Raw genomic sequence first — 7,358 nt, forward strand, 5'->3', positions numbered from 1 at the left:
ACCTCATAGTAGAACAGCAGCTGTGTTTCTGAGAAACAGAAGAGGTAATTTATTAAATCACTATCAGGTACGTTTCTCAAGAGTGGGTATTCTGAAGCAGGAATCCAACAAAGGAATCCAGGATTGTCAGTGGACCCACTAGAATTGTAAGCAAAATTTTATGTGAATAAGCATTTTTTCATAAGAACAGTTCATAACATAGCAAATTCTTCTTTTTATGTTTGTGTATTTTTGAGAGAGAAGAGGGGAGAGAGACAGCCAGAGAGGGGCAGAGAGAGACAGGGGGAGAGAGAAATCCCAAGCAGGCTCCATGCTGTCAGCACAGAGCCCAACTTGGGGCTCGAACTCATGAACCATGAGATCATGACCTGAGCCGAAATCAAGAGTCGGACACTTAACTGACTTGAGCCACCCAGGGCGCCCCTTAACAAAGGGGCACATAAGGAACTATTGCATGAGAACTTTGGGTGCAGGGAAAATGGAGTGGATATTGAAAGGAAAAGAATGGACACCGAAGAGATTGGAAAGCTAAGTCACAGATGAGCCCAGGGCAGGCTGGAGGTTGACTGGTTGACAACCATTCTTGTCTGGGTCTACATGTCAGAACACTACTCTGGAGAGGCTCTGGTCCTTCTCCAGCTGGCTAACTAATGGGCCTGCTCCTGAGACCTGTCTTGGGCCGTGCCTTTTCCAGTCTAGCAGGCAGGACTTCCGGAAGCTGGTGCAATCTGGTGGACCCTCAACCCCTCTGCTGTAATCACATCAAAAGCAGTGGTTCTCCTAGTCTTTCCCAAAAGAACATCAGTGCCCGTGGGCTACAATGGGCTGTGGAGAAGAAAATGTTCTTTGAAGATAAATTACATGTTTACCTGGGCCCACCTTTCAGCCTAAGCCCAGTCCTTAGAGAAGAAACTTCCTGACTTCAGGATTTCTTTTAGACACATAGGACAAAAAGAATCAAATAGGATGGTATCATTGGCCTTCAGAATAATTCATTACTGTCAGTACTCACTTGGGATAATTTCTACGAGCCCTTCCAGTTCTAAAATTTAATGATTCAATTCAACATGGAAAAGTACTAATGAAAGGGTTGTGAGATTTACAGAGGAAGGTCACGCACATCCCTGCCCTCCACTGAGAAAATAAAACATACAATGTATCACTATAAATTTCCTCGAAGACACCAAGAGATAGGAAGCATCATATTTCTTCATCCTTCTCAAACAGCCAAGATTAGAGGGAACTTCTCCAGAATTATCCCTAAGACTTGGAGAAAGGCCTCTGATCCTCACGCTGTCCACTAAGATGCTTATGGACCAAATCCCCACAGTCCAGCCCTATTGAAACACCGGAGCCGGAGTCACATTCCATCCAGTCAGAAATCTTGCTACCATGGGTCAGTTGGAGCTCAATTCTCACAGAATCAGCCACCGGTCCATCCCCTCGGTCTCAGGAGCTAGTTACTACCTTTGCTGAGGTGGGTAGGGTTGCTCGTTCCTCTGTCTTTCAACATTTTGAGCCATTTCGTTGCCCTTGAGACTTGAAACGCAAAGCACTTGTCTCTCCACTGGGACAAACGAAGCCCTAGACCTCGGTAGAGAGGGCGCTATCGTCCTCTTAAAATGGCAGCAGGAAAACTGCCATTCCAGAAAATTGGCCCTACTATGTGCCAGGCACTGTGTTAGGTACTTTTTTTTTTTAAGCTTATTTATTTATCCTGAGAGAGACAGAGGGAGAGAGCGTGAAGTGGGGGAGGGGCACAGAGAGAGGGAGGCAGAGAATCCCAAGCAGACTCCAAGCTGTCAGCTCAGAGCCTGCCCCGGGGTCTAGAGCCCACCAACTGCGAGATTATGACCTGAGCCAAAATCAAGAGTCGGGCATCCAACCGACGGAGCCACCCAGGCAACCCCGTTAGGTACTTTTTAAAACTATTTTATTTACGTACGTTAACTAACTGGAATTTAAATAAAAACTTGAAATTACACACACACACACACACACACACAAAAACCAAAGTGACAATATTTGGTTTAAAAAACTAGGGGCGCCTGAGTGGCTCAGTTAGTTGGGCACCCAACTCTTGATTTTGGCTCAGGTCAGGATCTCTCAGTCTGTGGGATCGAGCCCCACGTCAGGCTCTCGCTGACAGCGTGGAGCCTGCTTGGGATTGTCTCTCCCTCTGTCTCTGCCCCTTCCCCTGCTTGTGTTCTCCGTGTCTCTCTCTCTCTCAAAATAAATAATCAAATAACATTTTTAAAAATAAATAAAAAATTTAAAAGTGATAATAAAACTATTTTATTCACAAGAATCCTCTCCCAGTTTACAGATGAGCTATAGGGAACTAATAACAACCCACTACATAGGGGAGATTAGTAGTAACAGCTAAAACACACCTGCAGTTTAAAAAAATGTTTTTTAAAGTCTATTCACTTTTGAGAGAGAGAGAGACAGAGTGCAAGTGGGGGAGGGGGCAGAGAGAAAGAGAGACACAGAATCGGAAGCAGGCTCTAGGCTCTGAGCTGTCAGCACAGGGCCCAACGTGGGGCTCGAACTCATGAACCATGAGATCATGATCCGAGCTGAAGTCAGACACTCAACTGACCAAGCCACCCAGATGCCCCAACACCTGCAATTTTATGTGCCAGGCCCTACTTCACCTGTTCTACCTGCATTGACTCATAGAATCCCCCAACCCTGCAAACTGCCTACTGTTCTTTGACAGTTTACAGGTAAAGAAACAGAAGCCCAGGAGAGGGTGGGTAACCTGCCGGAGGTCTACAGTTCTCTCAGGATCTGAGCCTAGGCTCTGAGGGCCCACAACGGTGGTCACTGCTTCTTCACTGCGCTGCGGCAAGTCACAAACTAAAGAGATCACGAAGATGCCCAGAAGGACTATTTCGGGGCACGTATGTCAGGAAAAAGAGAGTGGGTGAATACAATGTGATCAGATTATGAAAGGTCCTCAAAGACAAGCAGAGGAATACAAATTTGTGATCAGAGCTAAAAAAAAAAAAAAAAAAAAAACTATTGTGTCTTTTTGTTCTAGCATTTGCTCTCATGCACAGGCTCAGAGCGCCTGGGTAGCTCAGTCGGTTAAGCATCAGACTTTGGCCCAGGTCACAATCTCAGGGCTTGAGAGTTTGAGCCCCTTGTAAGGCTCTGTGCCGACAGCTCAGAGCCTAGAGCCTGCTTCGGATTCTGGGTCTCCCTCTCTCTGCTCCTCCCCCACTCATGCTCTTTCTCTGTCTCTCAAAAATAAATAAACGTTTAAAGAATTTTTTTTAATTCATAATTTTCAGGGCGCCTGGGTGGCTCAGTTGGTTAAGCATCCGACTTGATTTCAGCTCAGGTTATGAACTCACAGTCATGGGATCAAGTCCTGTGTTGGGCTCTGCACTGGGCATGGAACTTGCTTAAGGTTCTCTCTTTCTCTGCCCCTCCTGTACACAAGCACTCCCTCTCTCTCTCTCTCTCTCTCTCTCTCAAAAAAAAAAAAAAAAAAAAATTCACAATCTGCAAGCCAGCCCCTTTCTGAAATCCGAAGTCAAATCACATTACTTATGTAATCCTAAAATCCTTAAACAAAGAATTTAAAGTGGTGTGGGGGGTTAGTACCAGCACATTATTGACAGAAATAAATGCATATTGTCAATGTCAACACAGGCTTCAAATAATTCCTACAAACTTCTAGGGAAATGCAAGCTGCTCACAGTGAAAAATAACCAAACACACAAGGTAACAAGGCACCACGAGGGAGAACACATAGAACTGAGAGACGGTAGAAACAGACCTTCAAAGATATTGGGATCATCAGACACACAACATAAAATAACCTTGATATATTCATAAACTAAAAGAGAAACTTGATATTATGTGGGAACTAGTAAACCTGAAAAAGAACCAAATACAATTTCTGAAAATGAAAAATATGCTAATTGAAACCGAGAACTCAGCAAATTATTAGGTTAGAATGGCCAACGTAACAATTGAAAAAATATTCAAAGGCATAGAACCTATAATTTCCAAATGAACAGAGGCAGGCAGTTGGGGGTCGATCCCAAAGACGTTTTAAAAAAAAAAGGGGGGGGCGCCTGGGTGGCGCAGTCGGTTAAGCGTCCGACTTCAGCCAGGTCACGATCTCGCGGTCCGTGAGTTTGAGCCCCGCGTCGGGCTCTGGGCTGATGGCTCAGAGCCTGGAGCCTGTTTCCGATGCTGTGTCTCCCTCTCTCTCTGCCCCTTCCCCGTTCATGCTCTGTCTCTCTCTGTCCCAAAAATAAATAAACGTTGAAAAAAAAAAATTAAAAAAAAAAAGAGGGGGGGGAGTACAAAAATACAATGCCCATTAGAAGATGAGAAAAGTAAATAAAGATACATTAATCTCAATGAATGAATTTAGAGATAAAGGATGTCAGACCAAATAAAAGAGCAAAATCCAATGATGTTCTGTTTACAAAAGGCAGATCTAAGCCCTCTTAGAAACTGATAGATCAAGGAAACAAATACCCAGTAAGAACATAGGAGATTTTAACCATTTAATTAATAAGTTCTGTAAGTTCCAGTCATCTATTTGTCTATCCCTGCTGTCAATACTCCACGGTCCCCATTACTGCAGCATGAAGTAAATTACAAGCCAGCTTGTATACCATTCTTGGGACATAGCAAATGCTTAACAGATGTCAATTATAGTAGCACCAGAAACTCACTACGTGACTTTACAAAGTGTAGCCACTTCACCTCTGTGAACCTCAGTTACCTCTTCCAAAAAGTGGCCATATACAGGAGCCCCTGGGTGGCTCAGTCGCTTAAGCATCCAGCTCTTGATTTCAGCTCAGCTTAGGTCATGATCTCACGTGCAGTTGAGCCCTGCCTTGGTTCTGGGCTGACAGCATAGACCCAGCTTGGGATTCTCTCTCTCCTTCTCTCTCTGTCCCTCCCCCGCTCACTCGCTCTCTCAAACCAAATAAACATTTTTTAAGTGACCATATAATATTTTTCCAAGTTGCCTTGCAAACCAAATGAGATAATGTATGTGAAGATATTTCATAAACTACAGGAAAAAAAAAATAGAAATGAAGGAATTACTGCTCTTACCGGTTAACTGGCATTACAAAACACCAAGCGTCCAGGTGAACAACTATCAGAGTGGTCACCAGGGGAAACAGCAGCACTAAGGAGGTCCAGGATGTGCAGAGAGATGCCTGGCAGCCGTGTGGACCCTGGGGCGATTGGAGGTTGGAAAAGAGAGTCCCAAGGTGAAGGCGAATCAGAAAGGCTCCTTGAAGGGTGAAGCCTGCCCTCTGGTGGATGAGCCTGGGATACCTTGCTCAAAGGCAAGGTGCCCTGTGCGTGTCCCTGGGAAACCTCTCCCCAGTCTGAGCCTCTACATCTCCTTGACTCAACCGACCTGCTTCCTGTAAACATTGGAGGGTAGAGTGGGATAATTTGGAAACAAAATTATCACTGTGGCCTGTGTCTCACAGTGCCAAGCTCACCTAATCTCAGAGTATTGTTGGGGGCAGTCTCTAAGAAGTGACCAACCGCAGGGGCACCTGGGTGGCTCAGTCAGTCAGGCGTCTGACTTCGGCTCAGGTCATGATCTCATGGTCCGTGAGTTCGAGCCCCGCGTCGGGCTCTGTGCGGACAGCTCAGAGCCTGGAGTCTGCTTCAGATTCTGTGTCTCCCTCTCTCTCTGCCCCTCTCCTGCTCACACTCTTTCTGTCTCTCAGGAAATAAATACACATTAAAAAACAATTTTTTTTTTTAAGTGACAAACCACAGATGTCATGGAAGGGACTTGGCCTAGGCTCCTGACAAGCCATCTCTTTCAGATCACTAGGGCGGGCAAGGATGGCCACTCTACCTGTGGCTGAAACCTCAGGAGGCCGAGGGGGAACCGACCACTCAGGGTCTAGGCCCTTTATGGAGAAAATATTTACTCCCAGTCTCCCTGGAAGGCACTTAAAAAATTATCAAGGCTCTGAAACTAGTGGGTGCTTAATTATTTCAAACAGAGTAGAGCTAAATTTCAAATAGAGTAGAAAGACATGTTGGGGGAGCTGCTCAGAAGCCCCCTTCAGGTGGTCTGTGGAGGGGGCTGGAGACAGCAAATTGTTCCTGGAGGCTGGGTGTGTTCCAAGAATAATACATTGCTGAGTTCTCTGAAAGCAGACCTCGAGACAGAGCTCAGGCAGAAGATGTTTATTCGGCAACAACCCCTATGAAAGAAGGGGCAGGAACCAGGCTCAGGCAGGGGAAGAAGTTGAACTGCGATGCAGGCTGGCGAGACCTCGCTCTGAGGTCCTGGCACAGAGCTCTGGCGTGAGCGTCGCCAGTCGGTGTCCTGCATCGGGCTGGAATGGCCAGACCTTCACACCCCATCTCCTCCGGTCACCACACACAGTTTGCCCTGGGAAGGGTATGACCTTGTGTGAGGGGGCTCTCAGCAGGCGAAGCCCACCCTAAAGGAGGCGACAGCTTCAGGCCGACTGCACTTGCCACAGATGGGCAGCAAGCCCTTTCTTGAAAGTTACTGTCAGGGCGCCTGGGTGGCCCAGTGGGTTAAGCTTTGACTCTTGGTTTCGGCTCAGGTCGGCATCTCACGGTTTCATGAGTTCGAGCCCAGCATCGGGCTCCGTGCTGACGGTGCAGAGCCTGCTTCAGATTCTCTCTCTCACCCTGTCTCTCTGCCCTCCCCCGCTCACGCTGTCTCTGTCTCTCTCAAAATAAACTTAAAATACAAAAAGAAAGAAAGTTGGGGTCTACCACAGACCATCGTGGAGCTGCTTGAATCCACTTCCCCATAAACAATCGAAAGGCAGCTCCTTCAGGAGTCCACTGGCCAGGGAGTCCCAGGAGGAGAAACTCGGAAGAGGAATTTTAGTGGGACGAACTAGATCCCCCACTGCTGCAGATGGTCTCAGGGCCACAATGGAGACTCCTGATGTCCCTCCTCTTCTATCCGTTCTAGATCCGCCCACACTGCCCCCCCCCCCACCCAGGTGCCACTTCTGCTGGCCTCAGTGGCTCACCTGGTGGCATGATCCAGACCCTCACCCTCAAGGAGCCTGAGCCCCTGGTCGCCAGGGCCTTCTCAGGCCAGGGTTGCGTTACGTGGTCATTTATAGTCACAACTGGGCCAGGGACCACCAAGAAGCACCCAGGTAGGTCACCTGGAATCAACTATCCCAATTATGGAACAGCAGCTTTATTCCTATTCATAAACAGGGTCAAACACCTCTGCCACGACAGTGACCCCTTTTCTTAACCATTGGTTCCTAGATACAAGAAGCTCAGAACACCCAGGAGGCAGACGGAGCTTATAATTCAGTGCAAATCCTTTTGAGAGCGAGGACCTCTCA

Source organism: Herpailurus yagouaroundi, unplaced genomic scaffold (assembly GCF_014898765.1).
Source record: "Herpailurus yagouaroundi ecotype Mexico unplaced genomic scaffold, PumYag 77, whole genome shotgun sequence".
In the NCBI taxonomy this organism is placed as follows: Eukaryota; Metazoa; Chordata; class Mammalia; order Carnivora; family Felidae; genus Herpailurus; species Herpailurus yagouaroundi.